The sequence below is a fragment of the Sapajus apella genome, unplaced genomic scaffold (genome assembly GCF_009761245.1).
Source record: "Sapajus apella isolate SASKATOON/1434 unplaced genomic scaffold, GSC_monkey_1.0 scaffold194, whole genome shotgun sequence".
Lineage (NCBI taxonomy): Eukaryota > Metazoa > Chordata > Mammalia > Primates > Cebidae > Sapajus > Sapajus apella.
The window spans coordinates 556,506-565,973 of record NW_022437134.1 but is presented as its reverse complement, the minus strand read 5'-3'; the positions used below and the strand labels follow the sequence as shown (position 1 = coordinate 565,973).

Sequence of the window (9,468 nt, the reverse complement as noted above, 5' to 3'; positions counted from 1 at the left end):
TCACTGCAACCTCCGCCTCCTGGGTTCAGGCAATTCTCCTGCCTCAGCCTCCCGAGTAGCTGGGATTACAGGCACGCGCCACCATGCCCAACTAATTTTTTGTATTTTTAGTAGAGGCGGGGTTTCACCATGTTGACCAGGATGGTCTCGATAGCTTGACCTCGTGATCCACCCGCCTCGGCCTCCCAAAGCGCTGGGATTACAGGCTTGAGCCACCGCGCCTGGCCGGGGCAGAACTTTTTTTGAGCAAGTCACTTGCTTCAAAACCTCAATTTGAAATATAGCAAAAGAGGCCAAGGGCCAGGCACTGTAGCTCACACTTGTAATCCCAACACTTTGGGAGGCCAAGGCAGGAGGACTGCTTGAGGCCAGAAGTCAAGACCAGCTTGGGCAACATAGCAAAATAGAGTGAGACCACCCCCCGCCACCCGTCCTCCGCAACTCCTGTCTCTACTAAAAAAAAATTTTTTTTTTTTTTTAATTAGCCAGGTACAGTGCCTGTAGTGTGCCTCCCAGCTACTGAGGATTGTTTGAGCCCAGGAGTTTGAGACTGCTGTGAGCTATGACAATGCCACATCCAGCCGGAGTGACTAAGCAAGACCCTGTCTCAAATAAACGAGAGGCCAGGTTAGGTGGCTCACATCTGTAATCCCAGCACACTTTGTATTTTGGGAGGCTGAAGCAGAAGGATTGCAGCCCAGGAGTTTAAAACCAGCCTGGGCAACATAGCAGAACTCCATTTCCACAAAAAAAAAAAAAAATTAAAAACTAGCCAGGCACCCCTACAGTCCTAGCTACTCAGAAGGCAGAAGCAGGAGGACCACTCGAGCCCAGGAGTTAGAAGCTGCAGTGAGCTCCGATCATCCCACTGCACTCTACTCTAGCTTGGGCGACAGAGACTGTTTCAAAACAAATTGGTAAAAGCGTCAAATAAACGGCACCCTTTCAAACACTATTTCTCCCAATTTTACCCTTGTACTGCTTGCTGTCTTCTCTTTGCGTCCTTACCTCTATTTGTTCCAATGGGTCTCGTCCTTTTGGGACAGGAGCCCTTTTCTCTAGTTCCCGCATCTCCCATAAGGCTGTGTGCTGTGGCAACCTCTTGAGAAGCACAGCTCTCTCCAGAGTCTCCACAGGTAAATCTCCTAATGGGCCAGGAGCAGTTGCTATACAGGTAGTTGCTGTCTTGGCACCCATGAGAAGACTGCTTTCTCTCCCCCGGGAGCCACACACACCCAGAGGTTCAACGACAACCAAGGTGCAGGTGAGCTCAGCCACCGTGTCCTTGTGTGCCTGGCCTGAGGAAAGAGAGTCTCTGCTCACAGTACCCTACTAATGCCCAATGACTTAATTCCAGCTGCCTGGGCCAACTGTTGGGCAGGACTAACATGCAGCACAACCCCCAAATTCATGCCACAAAGTTCCCTAGAAGGGCATTTAGAACAGCTTCTGCAGCTGAGATAATAATACACACTAACTGGACCTGTCTGAAGTTATTTCCCCACTCCAGAAAGAAACAAGAAGTAGCACTTGGTCCAGCCAGCCAAACAAGCTGTGGCAAGAAAGTCAGCCTGCACTGTGTCAGACGCTGACAGCAGGGCCAGGAAGAATTGGGTGCTGCTGGTACAGGGTGACACTCCAGGGGCCCCAGATGGTGCAGGGTCCTTTCTCACAGGACGGAGCGAGGCCAAGAACCTCACTGCTCCAGCTCATTCATGGAATCCCCAGCGTACCACACAAAAGGATTCTGAAAGATCGGACAAAGGAATCATGCCAAGAGAGGTAAAACAAGCAAGAGGAGAGAGGCAGCACTTAACCTGCTACACAAGAACACCTGGTCGCCTTGAGGACAGCAGGCCCCTGGGTACTGAGCTTGGTCACAGAAGGCACCTGCTCAGCGTACTTGGATCACACCTTTGTTAATCCAAGCACATACAAACCTCGGAAGAAAGCTGCTCCATAAAGCCGTTCATCCAGACCACACATTCAACGTCATCCAAGAATACAAAAGTGACACCTAGGGACCTGGCCTTCACACTGGATTATTTCTAAATTAAGCATATTCCTAAGAGCCTAAAAAGCTGATCTAGATTCTGGCAGCTCATTGTAATTCACCAAAAAGCGAACAACTTCACAATCTTACTTCTTTTTTTTGAGACGGGGTCTCACTCTGTCACCCAGGCTGGAGTGCAGTGGTGTGAGTACAGCCCACTGCAGCCTCAACCTCCTGGGCTCCAATGAGCCTCCCACCTCAGCCTCCTGAGTAGCTGGGACCCCAGGGGCAAGCCACCAGGCCCTGCTAATTTTTTCTGTTTTTTTTTTTTTTTTTAGAGATCGGGGTCTCACTTTGTTGCCAAGGCTGGTCTCAAACTCCTAGGCTCAAGCTATCCTCCTGCCTCGGCCTCCCAGAATGCTGGGATTACCAAGTGCCTGTGTATGTATTAGAGGTATAAACCACCATGCCCAGCCAAATCATTACCTTTTCAACAATCAACAGTATCCCATCTGTTCATCCCTCAAAATACGTATACAGCACCTGCCAGATCAAGTTACTCTGCTAAGCCACAGGGATCCAAAACAAGTAAACGCATCCTCGATACATTAACAGCACATCAATGGCTTAACCTGTAACCCAGGCTCAGGGTGGAAGCAGTAAAATGCAGAGGGTAGTTAGTCCAAGAGGCTTGTGCATTCACCAGATGAAGTCAGGGAGGTGGCTGTCGGCCTCAGAGCTAGATCCTTGACAAAATAATGGAGACACTAACCCAGCAAGAGTCTAGACAAGAAAGCCAATCCCCTGAAGGCAGCCACAGATGGACTTGGTCCCAGTGCTAACAAGCAGCAGGTTACTGCAGATGGGTCCTGAATGCATAAATATGGCTCTAGGGCTGGGACTTTGATTTGTTCACTGTTTTTCCAAACATACTTACTGAATATGTACTTGGTGAAAAATAAATGCCGACTGAATCAATAAGAGAAACACAGGACAACTTTGCAGTGTGTGTTTCAGCTCAGAACACCTACCTTAGTGCAAAGGCCTGGCTGATCCCACTGCTGAACTACAAAGAGCTGTGTGGACAGGATATCCCTTTGACCCTGAGCTTCAGATAAGCCCCACAGACACTCAACGCTGGATACATCTGTCAAGATGGAATGTTTAAATGTGTGAACTTCTAAAAGTAAGGGCCAAGATAACAAAAGAAGAAATAATTACAGATCTTGGTTTCACTGGACCTGTCTCCTCTCCTGTAAAAAGAAGTTGATATGAATGCCTGCCTGTTTTTGTTACCATGAGCTTATGCATAGAGAGAGCTTAACCAGAGCTGGCACACAGTAAACAGAGTGTGGCGTGTTTACTACTGTTATCATTTGTGAGGACACTACCACTATAAGGCAACACAGCCCTAACTAAACCACTCCTGCAAGTGGCTTCACTCCACCAGGATCTACTCTTTGTTTTTGAGACAGAGTCTCGCACTGTCTCTCCCAGGATGGAGTGCAGTGGCACAATCTTGGCTCACTGCAGCCTCCGCCTCCTGGGTTCAAGCAATTCTCCTATCTCAGCCTCCCAAGGAGCTGGGACTACAGGTGTGTGCCACCACACCCGGTTAATTTTGTATTTTTAGTAGAGATGGGGTTTCGCCATGTTGGCCAGGATGGTCTTGAACTCCTGACCTCAGATGATCCACCCGCCTTGGTCGCCCAAAGTGCTGGGATTACAGGCGTGAGCCACTGTGCCTGGCCAGGCTCTACTCTTTCCAGTGAAAAACATGGGGCCTGTGATGGCTATATTCTAGATCCCTTTCAAGGATGACCCTTTACAGCAGGGGTCAGTGCTACTGACATTTTGAGTCAGATATTTCTGTTGTGGGGGCTACCCTGTACACCACAGGATGTAAGCATCTCTGGCCTCAATCACTGGATGCCTGTAGGTCATGACAACCACAAATGTTTCTGGACACTGCCAGATGTGTCCTGGGTAACAAAAATCACCCCAGTGATAACCACTGCTAGAAATAAATAGCATGACTGTATATAGGAAGCAATTAATAAACACTTTTAATAGGTGAGGATTTTTATATTGCTCATGGATTCTTAAAAGGGGTCACAAAATCAGATGTTGTATGAGTGACTATCAGCTCCAAGTGTTATCTTTCCAAACTTGAAAATTCAATTTCTGATAAACTGATTTACCCAGGTTGGGAGGCATCAGGGCTGTTTTTAAAAAACAAAATGAAAAACCCACTCAGAGATTCAGCTTTCTTATCTTTAAAAGGAAGAAGCTGAAGTCCTACAGGTCAAGAAGTACCCCAAGTCAGGCTGGACACGGTGACTCATGCCTGTAATCCTAACACTTTGGGAGGTTGAGGCGGACAGGTCCTTTGAGGTCAAGAGTTCGAGACCAGCCTGGCCAATGTGGTTAAACCCTGTCTCTACTAAAAATACAGAAGTTAGCCAGGCGTGGCGGTACATGCCTGTAGTCCTACGCTGGAGGCTGAGGCAGGATAATCACTTGAACCCAGGAGGCAGAGGCTGCAGTGAGCCGAGATCGTGCCACTGTACTCCAGCCTGGGTGACAGAGAGAGACTCCGTCTCAATTAAAAAAAAAAAAAAAAAAGTACCCCAAGTCATAAAGCTGATAAGAACGGATCCAGGGAGAAGCTGTGAAACTATTCAAAAGAAGAAAAGAAAAGCCCCAAACTGAAGTGCAGGTCTCCTGACTCAGTCCAGTCAAAGACACCATCCTTTCATTTTCATTTTTTTTTTTTTTTTTTTTTTTTTTTTTTTTTTTTTTGAGGGGAATAGAGGAGGCAGCATCATCCTTACCTGGAAAAACATCTCAACTCTTTGCTGAGTCAGGGAGAATGAATCAATGTCTTACATTCTGTACCGAAGACAGCAAGTACTGCTGCAGGTCTCACAAGGTCCACCTCCAAGAAGTTCTGAGACTACAGAGGTAAAAGGCAAGTCCTAGAGTAGATCTGAACAATGCTTATTGGAAAGAATCATCAGGACCGCTCACGCTGCTTGCTAACTGTTGACTTTGGCATCAGCTGCTTCTCATCTCTTCCTGCCCTACAAGAGACCTGTGGCCACAGCACTGGGGTCTCTGGGATACAGCTAAGCCTCCTAAGAGACTGAAACGGGATGGGTAGGTGCTACATAAATAATGGTTTAATTAACACTGGCAGTATTAACAGAGTAATACTGCAGTGGTAATCTACCAAGGAATTTGATTTTTTTTTTTTTTTTTGAGATGAAGTTTCCCTCTTGTTGCCCAGTCTGAAGTGCAATGGCACCATCTCGGCTCACCAAAACCTCCATCTCCTGGGTTCAAGTGATTCTCCTGCCTCAGCCTCCCGAGTACCTGGGATTATAGGCATGCACCACCACGCCTGGCTAATTTTTGTATTTTTAGTGGAGACGAGGTTTTTCCATGTTGGTCAGGCTGGTCTCAAACTCTTGACCTCAGGTGATCCACCCGCCTCAGCCTCCCAAAGTGCTGGGATTATAGGCGTGAGACACCACGTCCGTCCAGCCAGAATTTGATTTTTTAGCTTAAAAATATTGTAAAATAGACCTCAACAATGTAAAAACTGGCAATCCCCCAAGGCTTTCCCAAGAAATATATTCTAAAGTATATCTTCAAAACTATAATTTCAATTAAACTTTATAATTTTAATATATGATTTAAATAAAAATAGGACCTTCTTACATTCATTCTTTCACCACCTGCTACACTTATTTACATTTGGAAAGACATCATGGCCATCTTTCCAAGTATCAAATACAAGTTTACCTCATTTGTTAAAACTGCATAAATCCCCTATGGATAGAACCCTTGAACTGATTTTTTTTTTAAATTATAAACAATGCCGAAAAGAACAACCTCTGTTCACTTGGGCCTGTACCTCCATAGAATAAATAGAACTGGAAATGGAATTATATGATTACAGGGAGTGCACTGATAGATATCGCCAAGGTAAAACTGTTCTCCCGAAGAGTTTAACTAGTCACACTCACAACACCCGATTACAGAATATCCTCTTCTCTTTTGAGGACAACTAAAATGATCGTGTTTATTTTTTTTCCAGCCTGATGTGGGGGAAACATGATTTTAATGGCAACTCTGATCAGTGAGACAGCAATCTTATTTAGCTTACTGACCATTTGAATTTCTCTACTGTGAAGACCAAACCAAGCACAACCAATCCACCCACCTTTCTACCAGTGTTGCAGCATCGCTTCTAAGACAAAGCAAAATCCACATGTGGGCAACAGAGCAGTAGGAATGAACAGAATTATAAATTTAAGTGAAACTCCAGTTGTATGCCAAAAATAACCTTCCTAAAGGACACCCAGGCAAAAGTGATGAGAAAATACTATTAAAAAGGACATCTTTTGCCTCAATTAGTCACACAGTAGACAACATAAGCTGACATCTGAGACCCCTAAGCCTGCCAAAGTTCTGTTTTACTCACAAACATTAACCTACCTTGCTTTAAGAGAAGGGCTCCCCAAAAAGGTAATTTTGCTTACAAAAAAGCGTCAAAGTGTATACTGTTTTGGGGGTAAACAGACCTGGCTAGATGGTAGACTGAGGCTGACTGACAAGGCCATTAGAGAAGCAGTGAGGTAGGTCAAGGCACAAACTCTGGGGCCAAACCACTAACTCTAGTCTTTGCCTCAGGGGCCACCTCAACCTGGGATGACAACAATACTTGCTCCTCCAGTTGATGCTGTGAATGGTGTGGCCCATGGTCGCCTCGCCATGATCCATCAGTGGTACGGGGTCACTCTGCTCCAGCTCTCCAAAGGCTTCAACATCCATCCGCTAGGAGCCCTGCCTCCTCCCCTGACCTGCCCGTCTCCTGCACCCTCTGGCCCGGCTGCACACTGGCCTTCCACATGCCTCTAAAGTGCTCATCAGAGGCCTACCCCCAGTCTTTTGTGCCTCTTGTCCATTCCTCTTAGAATGCACTTCCCAGATGGCTAACCGTGGCTTGTTGGCTCGCTCAAGTCTGAATCAACTGTCGCTCAATCAGCAAGGCGTCCCCACTGTGCCAAACTGCCACTGTGTCCCCCACTCCACTCCCCTCGATACTTTATTTTCCTCCTTCCTTCTTGTCCACGTTGGACACTCTGCATGTCTGCTGGTCTGCGGACTGCCTGTTACCCCTTACCAAAATGTGACCTCCATGAAAGCACAGGAGAACATGCGTCTTTTTCCTTATTGCATCTCACTTGCTGGAATGTCTCTAGCATGGGCTGCCGTCAGATCAATATTTATACCACCTCCTGAGACAACATTAAAATGATAGTTTTTTGGTTTTTTTTTTTTAAGATACAAATCACAAAAACAAAGACCAGGAATAGAGATAAGAACATCAGAATACTGGAGGCTAGAAACTGGAAACAGACCTGAAAGGGCTGAATCCTGCATCAGCAATGGGGAAGGCCAATTAGCAACAAGACTGGAAGCCAAGAGATCTCAATTAAAAACAGAGTCGTCTGACAGGTTGAAAAGGCAGGAAGATCCCTAGATTCACCCCACAACTCTGCAGCCACATGGAGCCATTCTGTACAGCCCCTCTCCTGCCCTGGCCAAATGGTAGAGTTTTTCTCTCTGCAAAGGGAAGTAAAATCTTTGGACTAGAGACACCAATTACAGAGGAGGATGGGAAACACGTCTGAAAAGGGGAAGAAAGCTCTTTCCATGCTTACTGCTGCACTCACAGGCCTCTCTCCTCACTTGGCCTTAGCCAGGCAAACGGCTACAAGACATTTCTCTGGGGAATCTGAAGAAACCCAAAGAAGCTGACAGAGGTGCTGCAAGGAAATGGCCCAACCAGGTGCCTCTGCAGTGAATGCCACAGTCAGCAAGCCACAGCCACAAGCTCAGAGGCCCTGACTTCACCACTGGACAGCCCAGAAAAGGCTCCAACAAAAGCCAAAAACCCAAAACAAACAAAAGCGGCCTGAACAGTGACTTGAGGAGAAAGAAAACCTCATTAGTATCATCAAAGAGTTAAGAGGCTATACCACATTCATGAAACAAAAAATAGATTATAAAACAGGAATAGGGAGAACAAGACAAAGTTCTTAGACATGAAAAAAACCTCAGTAGAAGGGCTGGAAGATAAATTTTAGAATAACCTCCAGAAAGAAAATGAAAAACCAAAGGGTACAAAATATCAATTAGACAGGAGGAATATGATCATCTTTTTTGGGATATATTGTACAGCGTGATGAATATAGTAAATAATAATGTAGATGTCAAGAGTGCTGACAGTAAATTTCAAATGCTTTCACCACGAAAAACTTAAAAGTATTTGAGGTAATGAATTATGTTAATTAACTTGATTTTATTCCATTGTATTCATAAATCATAATATCTTTGTACCCCAAAAATATGTACAAGTATAATTTGTCAATTTACAGTTTAAAAGATAAAAACAAAAAAATCTTGGGGGGTGGGGAGGAGAAAAAAACTTAAGAAAATTATGAGTGCCAATCCAGAAGGTCCAAGAGAAGAATTCTAGAAAGAGAAAGCAAATAGATAGAAATCAAAGCAATAAATCAACAAAAATGCCTAGCATCGAACAACGTGAGTTACAAATAAATGGGACCAAAGAGTAGGCAAGACGTTGGATGAAAACAGTCTCCAAGGGACATCACTGTTCAGGGAGTTCTGAGTTTCACAGAAAGAAAAGCCTCTGAGGCCAGATGCAAAGCCTTCACTCCCAGCACTGTGTCTGAGGCAGGAGAATCACTTGAGGCCAGGAGTTCAAGACAAGCCTGGGCAACATTGAGAGCTCATGTCTACAAAAAGTTTTAAAAATTATCTGGGTGTAGTGGTGCATGCCTGCTGTCTCAGGTACTTGGGAGGCAAGAGCATCACTCGAGCCCAGGAGATCACAGCCACTGTGAACTATGACAGTGCCACTGCACTCCAGCCTGGGCAACAGAGCAAGACACTGTGTATTAAACAAAAGAAAGGAAACAGAAAGAAAAGCCTTTAAGCTTCATGGAGGAAAACATAGTCACACAAAAGCTCTAAAAATGTTGCATATCAATAAAAAGAAAAACGAATCAGAAGGGCTTAAGACTTCAACAACACTAGAAGCTTAAAGACAGTGGAGCAAAATGCTGTCCAAACTCCTACTCAAGTATAAGAGCAGAATAAAGCACTTTCATACATACACATTCTTCAAACTTCATCTGTCGTGCCCTTCTCAGGCAACTGCTGAAGAATGTGCTCCATGAAAGTGAGACAGGAAAATCAAGAGAATGACTTGGGTTCCAGAAAGCTGAGACTCCAACACAAGAGGGAGTAATGAAATTTACAGGAAGATTCTAGGCACAGACACGCCTGCAGCAGGTTGGAAGTGTTGGAAGAGATTTATTCAAGATAAAATGATAGGAATACTAATTTTCATCAAAAGAACAGACAATTTCTTGAAAGGA

At 45.1% G+C, this 9,468-nt stretch overlaps 1 protein-coding gene and 1 long non-coding RNA gene across 7 annotated transcripts in view; one reads left to right on the top strand and one right to left on the bottom strand.

The window, feature by feature from the left end:
* The window catches only part of LOC116543728, a 7,470-nt gene extending 3,859 nt beyond the window's left edge, over window positions 1-3,611 (top strand). Inside the window, exons 2-3 of the long non-coding RNA XR_004265681.1 lie at window positions 1,179-1,183; window positions 2,976-3,611. This is a non-coding gene — a long non-coding RNA (uncharacterized LOC116543728). The remainder of the gene's footprint in view (window positions 1-1,178; window positions 1,184-2,975) is intronic.
* Window positions 1-9,468, bottom strand: part of HDLBP (high density lipoprotein binding protein) — an 86,089-nt gene that overhangs the window by 72,278 nt on the left and 4,343 nt on the right. The window lies entirely within an intron of this gene.